General features: G+C 35.1%; 1 pseudogene; it reads left to right on the plus strand.

Moving 5' to 3' along the window:
• Nucleotides 1–1,523: 1,523 nt before the first annotated feature.
• Nucleotides 1,524–11,593, plus strand: LOC149573249 (E3 ubiquitin-protein ligase RGLG1-like; annotated as a pseudogene).
• Nucleotides 11,594–11,813: the final 220 nt, after the last annotated feature.

Genomic DNA, 11,813 nt, shown 5'->3' on the forward strand with positions numbered 1-11,813 from the left:
AAGATTTTACATGACATCACACATGGTGTACTTACTGGTAAATAGAACAATTAACTACCTAGGACTTTACAAAGGGGGTAGCATGCAAGATGCTAATGCATGGCCCTATGTGGTATACCATCAACTAGTAAAGAAGAATATTTTGGATTAGAGAAAGGAGTACAAGATAGTGAATGAGATTTTTATATTCACAATCATCCAATTCATAGAGGGTGATTATGCTAAATGGATGTAAGTAGAGGCAACCACTAGAATCATAGAGATTAGTACCTACTATATCTAGTTTAAAACATTCACATACTTAGGGGTAGCAATTACATATGTGAACCTAATGAATATCCTAAGATATCCTTTTGATAGGATCATTTTGTTGGAGATTGCCAGACAACTCACATCTACATATGACAAAGTGAGGAAATAACACAAGAAGACATGGGTGTGGCCAATCACCATAAGTACTTTCAAGGTCAAGAAATAGCAAGAAATTATGACCTTTGATTCAAAATAGGATCAATATCCTTTAGAAGAGTACAACTCCCCTCATCCATACTTTGATAATATTGGGAGGGTGTAACATCTGACAGGGAAGCAGTCTATACACGAGGATGCACTAGAAGACCACGGGATGAATGTAATAGATGACTACAATATCCAAAGGAGGGATTATTATAGGATGAATTTGTATCTAGCAAAAAAGGCCTTGAAAATGAAGATCACATTAAAGGTTTCTAAGAAAGAAATAAAAGATTTCTTATATCCACTGTATAATAGGGATAAAATTTATAATAGGCCAATAATGAATGCAAAAGTTGGTAAAGATGAGAATGTAGACATTAATAATAGAGGTAGACACATAGTCCAACTAACAAATGAATGGATCAAGAAACCCTTCAAACCTAATCAAATTCCCTAGGTTATTCCTCCTCAAGCCACAACATGCCTAGCTAGGGGTAAAGGTGCAAGATACACAATACCAACCTTCTTAGCTCAATCCCTAGTGAGGTCAGAAATAATGTATCAACATGAGAGGGAGGTTGAGTTATTTAGGGTGGGTAAGGGAAATAAAATTAGGAAAAGAATGTCTAAGTGAGCTAAACCTAAAGTTCCAGGGCCCCAAGCTGACCCAGATGTTAAGGTCCAAGAGACTAAGAAAGTACCTCCATCGAGAGAGGAACAAGAGCAGGAAGAGGAAGAACAGAGGGTGCCCCTAAAATATCAAGAGGAAGAATCCTCTCCCTTAATTCCTAAGAAGGAAAGGGTTGAGTCTACTATGGGAGGTTTGCATACAAGACAATTGAAGAAAAGGAATACTTCTCCCCACAGGTGCCCAAACTATTCTAGAAGCCAAAGCAAAAGAAGAAGGGGAGAAAATTGAATATGTCCCCTTGAGTCAAAGGACTCACTTCACTAGGGACATAGAAGAAGAAAGAAGAAGAAGCTCCACCATAACACCACCATCCATTTAGAAAGAACCTATTCATGTTATTACTTTAGAGGATGAGCAATAGTAGGGGATCGCAAATATGGAGGGTCAAGAGACAGATGTCTTTGAACTCTTAGATTTTGATTTCATAAATGTTGGCACTAAGATGGTGGGGGAGAAGATAAGGGATACTCTAATGATTTAATCCTTAGGAGAGGACTGGAACTAATTACCACCTCTTCCTCAAGGACATCTAGGCCTACCCCCACTACCATCTTAGGATTATTTTCTCCTAGATAAAGGTTTAGCAATACCACTTCCTCCTGTAAAAAAAACTCTAAAGAATAGGTAGTAGAGGAAGAAGAGACCCAACAAATACAAACCAATGAGGAGGTAGAAATACATGAGGAACTTCAACAAACTCCTCACAATATCGAGGTTGGACCTTAGCCCTAGTAGAAATAGAGACTCTGTTAGTGTAGTTTTTTATTTTTCCTATTTTGCTAGGTTTTTCCTACACTTTTAATAATCTCGCTTAGGTTAATAAAGCATGTCTTATTAGGTGAATGGTTGTGAGGTGTCATCTTCCTACATGTGAGCATCCATTAGCTATCTTGGGAAGATACTTTGCTATCTTTAGTCTGATAGATGGTTGCTCCTCATTGGTTGGTGTTGCCACCTCCTCCCTCTTCCTAGCCTATATAAGCATGCTACCTGGCTTGTATTTGCATCTCTTGTTTTTGCATCCTCTTAATGCTATTTTGCTTCCAGCATTTGCATTACTCTCTTGGAGACTAACTCTATAATGCTATTTTGATTTTGTATCATTTGCATTCATAGTTTAGATATTTACTCTTTGCACTAGTTTTCTGGGTTATTAATCTTTTCAGATTCTAACATGGTATCAGAGCTTTTCTATGTGCAAGAGTAGATTTTAGTTTCCTTATTTGAGAGATTTGGGGGGGGCAAATAAACTTTATTGTAATTTTTTGAAAAATGAAGTATGCTCTTCTCTTGCATCTTTGGATGATCCTGAGAATCAGAAAAGTTTTGACAAAAATAGTTTTTTTCTGGGGTTTCAATCTCAAATCTGACAACCAACTTGCATATTTGGAGTTTTTAATCAGTTTTGCAGGTTCCAGCATGCCATTGATGGACTTAAGAAGCTGATCCAGCATTTGCATATCAAATTTTGGTTGCTGGGGTCGTTTTCTGATTTATGGAGCCGTTTTTTTACTATTAAAGGCGTCTGATTTACACTACAGCAACATCTTCTGTTCATCAGCAAGAAAAACGCTTTTTGGGTTTTGTTTGCAGCCCCGAAAAACCATCTGGGTATCTTTTAGATTTTGCATGCAAGCTGTATATTTTTTAGGATCGAGCATGCAAAGCTACAATCATACCCCTCTCCGTTGGCAGCCGTAGATTTGAATGCAGTTTTCAAATGTCTCGTTCTTGCTCATACGGACTTCAATTTTGATGATTCTTGTCATGAACTTGGCTATTTTTTTGTGCTCTATCCACTAGTGGAGTTATTTTTTGATTTTCATGCATGAATTCTTTAGAAATTGCAAATTCTTAGCCGTGACTATGCACAGTTCTCATTTTGGAAACTTCGGAGGATCATAACTTTCTCATACGACCTCGTATCGAGGCAATTCTTTTTTTGAAAGTGCATGATTTTTCGAGTAGATCACAGTGGTGCTATTTTTTTCCTTGATTATTGTGCCCAAGTTTCACTTTTAGCATATGCTCTTCATGAGGGTTTGTAATGCATTGAAATCAAGACCACTAAGTATCTCTTTCTAGTGGTAGTTTTAAATGCACTAAAATAAAGTGCCAAATCATATTTCTTTGGGGGGGGGGGTTCTTTGATTGAGTAAAAAGGGGGGGGCATTGTCGTGGCTGGGTTCTCTTCTTTTTAGCATTTCTTTGCATTTCTTCATTATGGATCAAACAAATATGCCCATCCTAACTCCATACAATTACTTTGAGTGGAAATCACGCATGAAAATTCACTTAAGGAAAGCTGGATTAAATAGAATAACTATGGGACTTGAAACTGAACCTGCTAAAGATGAAGATAAGCCTAAGTGGTTTAACAAATGTGATGAGGCATTTGGAACATTGTGTTTTTCTATTTCTCCTGACTTGCTATTTCACATTGAGTCTTTGGATACACCAAATGAAGTATGGACAAAGCTAGAAACACTATTTGGCACACAAGATTCAATGAGGGGTCATATGTTGGAAAATGAATTAATAAGTTTGAGTCCAGGCAATTTCAACACAATCCAAGATTTCTTCACCAAATTGAAATCACTAAGGCTGCAGTTAAAACAATGTGGAATTGAAAAGAAAGATGAACAACTGATTCTTAGTATTCTCTCTAAGCTAAGTTCAGAATATTCTGTGTTTGTCTCTACCTTCTATGCTACTAAGGGTGCACTTGGTACTCAATTCACCATGCCATCTTTAGATGATTTTGCTATCAATCTCACTCGAGAACAGGACAAGCTAATCCAGATGGGCATTCTTAAGTCCTCTAAGTCACATGCCTTGGCTGCCAACCAAGGCACAAAAGAACAACAAGGACAAAGTAGTAACAAAAATAGTAAGGACAAGAAACAAAAGAATAGCGAGGAGAAGAAGGATCAGATGCCAGTTTCTTCAAAAGCAACTATTGATACACCATCTTCCAAGGGCGATAAACCTAAGAAAGAAAAGGTCAAATGTGCTTATTATAAAAGACCTGGTCATGATGAACATAAATGTTTGCAGAAACAACTTGATCACTTGACATACATTCTTGAGAAGAATAATATCAGTGTTCCTGAGTCTATCAAACAAAGTTCTAATGAAGGGTCTAACAAAGAAAAAGAAAACAGCAAGGGGAAAGGAAAGGGCAAGGCCCTTTTTGCAGTTGCTTCCTCACCATCCACTTGGGTTCTTGATTCGGGTGCTTCACACCACATGGCTTCATCTAAGGAAGAAATTGCATCCTTGGAGCAATGTACTATGCCTTCTATGTTGATGGGTGACAACACTCCTATTGAGATGTGTGGGAGAGGGTCTGTTGATGTGGGGGATGGCACATTCATGATGTTCCTTATGTACCCTCATTGTCAACTAATCTCCTATCGGTACACCAGATCACTCACACAGGTTTAGGCAAGCGGGTTGAGTTCACTCCTGATTCAGTGGAGATACGTGAGTTGCACAATGATTCTACAATTGCAGTTGGGAGAGCAGATCATCAGTCAAGACTCTATATGTTTTCTCACCTTGTTCCTGATCCTCCTTTGACTATTTTTCTCACTCACTCTAATGATGTGACCAGATTATGGCATGAGCAGTTTGGCCATCTTAACTTCCACTACTTGCATCAGCTTAACCAGCAGAGCATGGTCACAGGGTTGCCTTCTACTTTGACATTGGAGTCACTTGGAATACATGATAGATCTTTTGATGGGTCAGATTCACTTGAGCAGTCTTCTACCTCCACTTTTGATGCAGAGAGTGATTCAAAGTACTCACCTCCTTCCTCTCCTAGTCATCATTCACAGGTTGATGATTCTCCTCTAGATTCTCCATCTTCTGGTCCACTTTGGGCTAGACAGACCTTGCAGTTTGTAGGTGATTGGGTTGGGGATCCATCAGACACCAAGAAGACTCGTTCACAATTCCAGGATGCTCTACATATCTTCATTGCTACTGCCTCAAATCCACAGTCCTTTCATGAGGCTTCTGGTATTTTTGAGTGGGATACAGCTATGCAGGAAGAGTATAGTTCCTTGATGAGGAACCACACTTGGGATCTTGTCCATTTTTCTAAGGGAAGAAAAATTGTTAGATGTAAGTGGATCTACCGGACAAAATTTGCAAGCTTTGCTGGACGTGCAGGATGCTACATCTTTTGGGGTGGCCTCTTCCTCTCACTTGGAGTCCTAATTTTCTTTGGGGAGTCTCTTTTCTCTCTCTTTTGGGGGAATTTTATGTACATGGGTACCTCATCAGGCTTGACTTGTCGGGACCCATTTCTACATCCACCTAAGCTTCGCTTATGGGGGGGTGTTAGTGTAGTTTTTTATTTTTCCTATTTTGCTAGGTTTTTCCTACACTTTTAATAATCTCGCTTAGGTTAATAAAGCATGTCTTATTAGGTGAATGGTTTTGAGGTGTCATCTTCCTACATGTGAGCATCCATTAGCTATCTTGGGAAGATACTTTGCTATCTTTAGTCTGATAGATGGTTGCTCCTCATTGGTTGGTGTTGCCACCTCCTCCCTCTTCCTAGCCTATATAAGCATGCTACCTGGCTTGTATTTGCATCTCTTGTTTTTGCATCCTCTTAATGCTATTTTGCTTCCAGCATTTGCATTACTCTCTTGGAGATTAACTCTATAATGCTATTTTGATTTTGTATCATTTGCATTCATAGTTTAGATATTTACTCTTTGCACTAGTTTTCTGGGTTATTAATCTTTTCAGATTCTAACAGACTCAAATTGGAAATCTTACTCAACAAGAAATGACTCCAAAGAGGACCAATAAGGGAAAGGGACCTATAATACAAACCCCCTCTTTAGTCAAATATATGTCTCCAATGGTCACTACACTCACTTGGCTAAAGAGGGGGTTCATGGTTCAACAAAAGAGGTAGTTAAATGTAATTGGTAAGGAGGAAGTGGATGACATAGTAAAATATATTAAGAAGCCTGAGCCACCTATGGGTGATGTACAACCATTGGCCTTCATTATGAAGAACCAAGACTAGAACTTTCTTGCACATATAGCCATCCCTCCTCCACATGCTAACACCAAGGATTTGACTCCTAATGATTACCAAATCAAGGAGGTCCTATTAGGAATCCCTATGGTAGAAATCGCTAAAGTACTCATTACTATAGGCATAAATGAGGCATTCAAGAATATGGATAGAAAGGATTTAGAATTGGTAATGTTGGGAAAACAAAATGAGATTATGAGAGGTTGTCTACATGGAATAGTGGGCCTAATAGACCTAGATCATCTAGAGATCACTCTTATTGTGGCATTAGATAGGAAGGAAAAATGGATGATACAAATGAATCCATTTTTGGGAACATGTCAGTAATGGCATGACAATTTTGAGTAGGATGTATAGATAATATAGTGTAATTTGAATCTATTGCATTATATTCAGTCAAGTGTAGATAAATTAGTGTCCATAGTGAACCAAGATTTTGGGTTAATGGATGACGTACATACCTAGGCAAAAGACCTACATATTTTGACTTTAATAAAAGGTCAAAGGTATCATACACTCATGGAGGTGTATACAATGGAAGAGATTGATAAGCTCAAGGATTGGATTGAGAAGATAGCTACCAGTAATAAGGTCATGGAAGGACTTCATGAAGATACTCAAAGGTTAAGAGATCATACTCAAGAGAATATTTTGGAAGTAGAGAAGTATTATGAGGCTGCTACCCTTGAGATTTTTGAAAATGAGTAAAAAATAAAGCTCAAGTTAGTACAGTTAGTTGACCAATGATTTTGAAGAACTTTCAAGGATGCTTCTTCTAATGAAGATATTAGGCAAGCATTTAAGACGGAAGAGGTATTGTTGGAATTGGACACTAAACTGGAGGATTTTGCATAAACTCGTATGGAGGTTAGTAACTACTAATAGATAGTTAAAGATAAGTATGTAGCTTTGGATTTTTTATAATCTTCCCAAGTAGTAGAGATTATAGAGAAATTCAAGAGAAAACATCCAGACATCACTTTGGGATAAGGAAGGAAAAAACCCAGATGCTGGAAATTCATTTTTGACACTTTGAGAAAATTTTTGATTTTTTGGAATTGATCATCAAGGTGCACAAGTGTACAAGGTGTGTAGGTGCACTACTCAAAGAGGTGTGCTAACAATTTTAGAGAAGTAATAGTACACTAACAGTTAACTATCAAGTCCTAATTTAGAGCTTTCCATGCACTGGAAACACATTCTGATGACAGTTCAACTCCTAGAAACACCCAGAGAAGGTCAAGCTTCTATTTGTAGAGCTTCATGTGACTCTTAGATCCTCTTGTAGCTTCCTCTTTCTTGTCTACTTCTTTTTTTTATTGTTTATAGTCATGTAAAGGCTCATGTACCCATTAATTAAAATAAATGAGTGAGGAGACTTACTTAGCACCATTTAGAGAGTTAGTTTTTATATAATTAGAGTTGTTTTATTAGTTTTTAGCATGAGTTTCATTTTAAGAACTCACTCTCTCTCTCAACACAAAAAGAGGAGATGACTTCTTATAAATATATGGATGTAATATGTACTATAGGCCATTATTTTGATGCAATAATATATGTTATTAGTTCTCTAATTCTAATTTTAGCTATTTTTTATGGAGTGTATTATTTTTGTGAATGCATGTTCATGAATAATAATGGAGCCAATGGTTTTGTCATGTTGATTTGATTGTGCGATCTTTTAGTTCTACTATTTGCCTCATGTTAATTAATTTTGTTGACATACTAAGTTGGAGTAAAGATCAACCTATTGTTCCTGCATAGCTTCTTGTCTCACATTAGTGCACTTTCTATGGCCTTTTGATTCGATGAGAAGTGAAACATCTTTTAGTTATTATTAAGTTCCCATCGACAATTGTATCAGTGGAATTGAGGAAGCAGTGCTCCTATTTTTAATGGTTTAACTCATAAATGTTTTGTTACCATGGTTTATGTCCATTAGGAATTTCCCTTTCAAGTTATTTTCTTTCATATCTTGTTACCTTATCTTTTTTATTTTATTTTCTAACACTTTTTTAAATTAGGAATTCATATAGTTGCTTTGATAAATTGTATTCATCATAAACATAAAATACCAAAAATATATATCTTTTGTGGTTACTTTTAAAAATAGCAGATCAAACATCTTATCTAGAATTGGTTCAAACCAACAAAGGTCTCCCTATGAAAAAATACAATTATATTCAATTGAGTGGAGTCCAATATGTTGCAAGATCACCCAGAACCTTGGAGTTGATCTCAGATTAGTTTTTCAAGAGAGGAGTTTGAAGGATTCCTGTCATTAAGCATTGTGCAAAATGATAGCTCAAAAAGGACGACAAAATGCCACAAAGGATAAGCTCCCATTATTTTTCCTAGAATAAATGATACTTGGGGCACCTGATCAAGTTTCCCAACTCAACTCTAAAAGAGATTACAAGGATGAAGAATGGTGAAAGGTGACCACTAGGTATGACATCTTGCAAATATGGTTAAGGACCATTTATTAAGGATTGTGAGGCCACAACATGATGGTTGTTAAAGACCATATGTAAAGGAGTACATGAGACCAAACAGGATAAGGTCTTGACATTATTGGAATATTGATATTATTCTTAACATGAACATTGTCAATGCCATCACCACATTCCTCTTCTTCTAGTACCATTACCTATGTTTGTTCAAGTGCCCCATTTCTTCTCCACTTTTCTTCAAGGGTTGCATACACCTTCCATAAATCATATTCATCTATGTTATTTTTTACTTCTTTATTCTCCACATTACCTTTATTAGCCTTCTCATTACATGCCTTCATCAAGTGCTCTTGTACCTCTACTAGTGTTTGAATTAGGCATAGCACTATCTTCAAGAGTTTTCTGGCTGATAAAGATGGTAGCTTTGTAAAAATAAATATGGTATAATATGAAGGGTTAACATAAAATGCCACTTTTTTGTACCATACTTGAGCAAGTGCATCACACACTTGAAGGCCCTTTTAGGGATAACCATCTCGTTTCAATAACTGGTTTGATAATTAATAAATAATTAAAAATTATATGAATTATCATTCAAAATTAATATTTTTTTGAATTAATATGTCATAATGTTTATTTTTCTTCTTGAGAAAAATCTTGACGTAAAATTTAGGAGTATGTTGGTTAGAGGTAGGAGTTGTGTCATTTAGTTTTACTAGCGGCAAGCACTGAGATCTGAGACCAATATATAATTTAATTGAAAGGATAAATAGATTGTCTCATGATGTTGGTTGCCATTAATACTTTTTGGCTTTTACACTAGATTATAATCCTTGCTCGACATTTCAAACTAATAAAATTTAAATGAACTAAATTTAAAAGCTCTCAAAAGCAACAAGTTTGTGATTTAAAAGATTATGATTTTTAGAATGAAATTTCCCATATGTTAAGTTTTTTCATTTTTCATTTTTCTTAATGAGACTTGTAATTGTATCTGTAGAAACTTGGTGTTTTATTTGCAATGTTGCAACATTTTGTAATTTAGAAGTTTTCTATACACTTAAAAAATTACTATCTTTAAAAATGATTATGTAAAACCTTGTTGCAAAAAAATATGACTCCAGAATGCTTCTATACTTATTGTAGGTGAATGAGGCTCTTGCACAAGTTGGCCTCAAATCATCCAACTTGATTGTGGTTATCGATTTCACAAAAATAACAAGTGGGCAGGAGTTCCTCTACCTTGGCAATGATTTAATTTTTACATTGGTTTTAGAAATATTTCATGTGAAGTTGTATAGCTTTTATGTTTTTCTTTGGTTTTAGTTGGTAGCTTTGCAAGCTTTCTTCTGTTTGTTTCAGTAGAAATAAAACCATTTTTATGGATGTTAGCTGTGAAGTCTTTTAATCAGTGAAGTTCACACCATCTTGGAGATAATCCAAATCCTTATGGACAAGAAATTTCAATTATTGGATGGACCTTGTCTTCTTTTGATGAGGATAACTTAATCCCATGTTTTGGTTTTGGGGATGGTAAGTTTCAAACTTCTTTTCATATTATCTTGCCAAATTTTTTTCATATGACACTTTATAGAGCTCATAGGAGACAAAGTGAAATGCCTATCACTAACAATTTATTCTTGTTTCATCATACAACTTGAACTCATGACCAGCAGGTGTTTAGTTTCTATCTAGATGGTAATTTATGCAACAGATTTTAAGAAGCACTCAGACAATACAGGGATATAGTCCCCAACTATGACTTGCTGGTCAGTAAGGATTTGTATTTTATTAATATTTGATGTTGATGATAAAAATGTAAATGTAGAATGGCTTGTGTATTGAATTCTTGGGCTTAGAAAGTATGTCTTTATAGAATGATTGATTGGGTTCATATTTACATTGTTAATATACACAGTAGGTATTGAATATAGTTATGCAATTTACTAATGTGTTTTCTTTTTTTCTTTTTCTATTAGAGCCAACATATTTTGCACTAGTCATCGAAGGATCGATTCGTATTGTGGAGAAAAGTGGGAGGCAATACCATGGTTTTTGATCATTACAGATGGATAGGTTGTATATCATTTATTTATGCTTCTTTTTAAGTTTATTGTTAATTTAACAAATTGAAACTTCTTTCATCTTGTTGGATAAAAAGAATTTACTTACTATAATTCTTGAATTATATGTAACATACACCTACACTACACATATTTTTTGTATTGTTTATGCTTGTACCCATCCTTAGACTCTCTTTATATTGATTATTGATTTCTTGAATTTTTATCTTTATATAAATTCTCCTTTTTTTGTGTGGGCATATTGATGATGCTTTGATCATCTTTTTCGTGTATGTATTTTGCTTATCAACTAATCTAATAGAAGTTAAATATTTAAAGATGACAAGAAGTCTTGACACTAAAATAGTAACTTGAGTCCACAAGAACATAATACAATCAATGCAATAGTGCAAGCAAGGTAATCCCATGCAAATGATTTTTTTCATATTTTTAATGCTAATAACTATTCCATAAACTTGTAGCTACAATGCAAGAATTTTTAAGACTCATGCAGTGAATATCCACTCTCAATTATCTTTTTTGGTGTTGGTGATGAACCTTGGGACATGACGCAAAATTTTGATGATAAAATACCAGCTCAGTCTTTTGACAACTTCCAGGTAATTTATCAATTTTATTGGTTTTGAAAATTAAAAAATATATAGTTGACATTGTGAGCATATTTTTTTAGAAATCTATTCTTATGTTAAAGTTTTTACTTATGTTTCTATAGTTTGTGAACTTTACTACAATCATGTCCAAGGACATTCTTGTTTCTAGGAAGGAGACTAAATTTGCACTCGCAACACTCATGGAAATATTAGCTCAGTACAAGGCCACATTAGATCTTCAAATACTGGGGTAGCTATATATCTTATTTGTATTTATATTTCAAATTATATTTCTAAATATATTTCTAAAATGAAATAATATACTATTAACCTATTTAAGAAAATATTGAACTATTAGAGATAATCTTCGTTGTATTATTTGTTCAGTCGGCATAAACCATGATTTATTTGCAATTTTTTGTATCATGTACTTTTGTGCAATACCTCAACTTTAGTGCCTTGTATGTTACAACT

This window comes from Cupressus sempervirens, chromosome 2 (genome assembly GCF_028749045.1).
Source record: "Cupressus sempervirens isolate cs-2001-9-10 chromosome 2, ASM2874904v1, whole genome shotgun sequence".
NCBI lineage: Eukaryota > Viridiplantae > Streptophyta > Pinopsida > Cupressales > Cupressaceae > Cupressus > Cupressus sempervirens.